Source organism: Egretta garzetta, unplaced genomic scaffold, assembly GCF_000687185.1.
Source record: "Egretta garzetta isolate BGI_Z169 unplaced genomic scaffold, ASM68718v1 scaffold923, whole genome shotgun sequence".
Taxonomy (NCBI): domain Eukaryota; kingdom Metazoa; phylum Chordata; class Aves; order Pelecaniformes; family Ardeidae; genus Egretta; species Egretta garzetta.
The window spans coordinates 27,460-28,364 of NW_009259193.1; positions in this window are offsets into that span (position 1 = coordinate 27,460).

The window sequence follows — 905 nt, forward strand, 5'->3', positions numbered from 1 at the left end:
TCCGCAGCGCATCTGCTCCCGGTGCTACCGTGGACGCCTGGCCTCCATCCACAGCTACCGCACCAACGCCGCCCTGCAGCGCCAGGCGCGGCTCTGCACCAACCGCGGCCAGGTCTGGATCGGGGCCGTCACCTGGCCCGAGGTAAGGGACCTCTGTGCCCACCACCTCACCCTGGCCTTGTGGCGCCCTGCCCAGCCCGGGGGCATCAATCCCATCCCAGTGTCCCCACTGCCCATCTTTGGGTGCCCCAGCTGGCCCAGTGTCCCCATTGCCTATCCCGGTTGTCCCAGCCCCATTCCAGTGTCCCCACTGCCCACCCCTGGGTGCCCCAGTCCCATCCCAGTGTCCCCAGTGCCCATCTTTGGATGCCCCAGCTGTCCCAGTGTCCCCAGTGCCCACCCTGGGGCCTCCAGACCTGTTCCAGTGTCCCCAGTGCCCATCTGTGGGTGCCCCAGCCCTCTCCCGGTGTCCCCAGTGCCCACCCCTGGATGTCGCAGCCCCATCCCAGTGTCCCCACTGCCCACCCTGGCTGTCCCAGACCTGTCCCAGTTTCCCCAGTGCCCATCTTTGGGTGCCCCAGCCCTGTCCCAGTGTCCCCACTGCTCACCCCTGGGTGTCCCAGCCCTCTCCCAGTGTCCCCAGTGCCCATCTGTGGGTGCCCCAGCCCTATCCCAGTGTCCCCAGTGCCCACCCTGGGTCCCCCAGCCCTGTCCCAGTGTCCCCAGTGCCTACCCCTGGGTGCCCCAGCCTGCCCCCTCCCCGGTCCCCCCTGGGCGCCCCATACCCGGTGCCGGGGGCTGTCACCAAGCCCTTGCCCCCCCTGCGCAGGGCCGGAGGGTACGCTGCTGGTGGGCAGACCGGACCTACTGGAACTACTCGCACTGGCTGCGGGGGTACCCGCTGC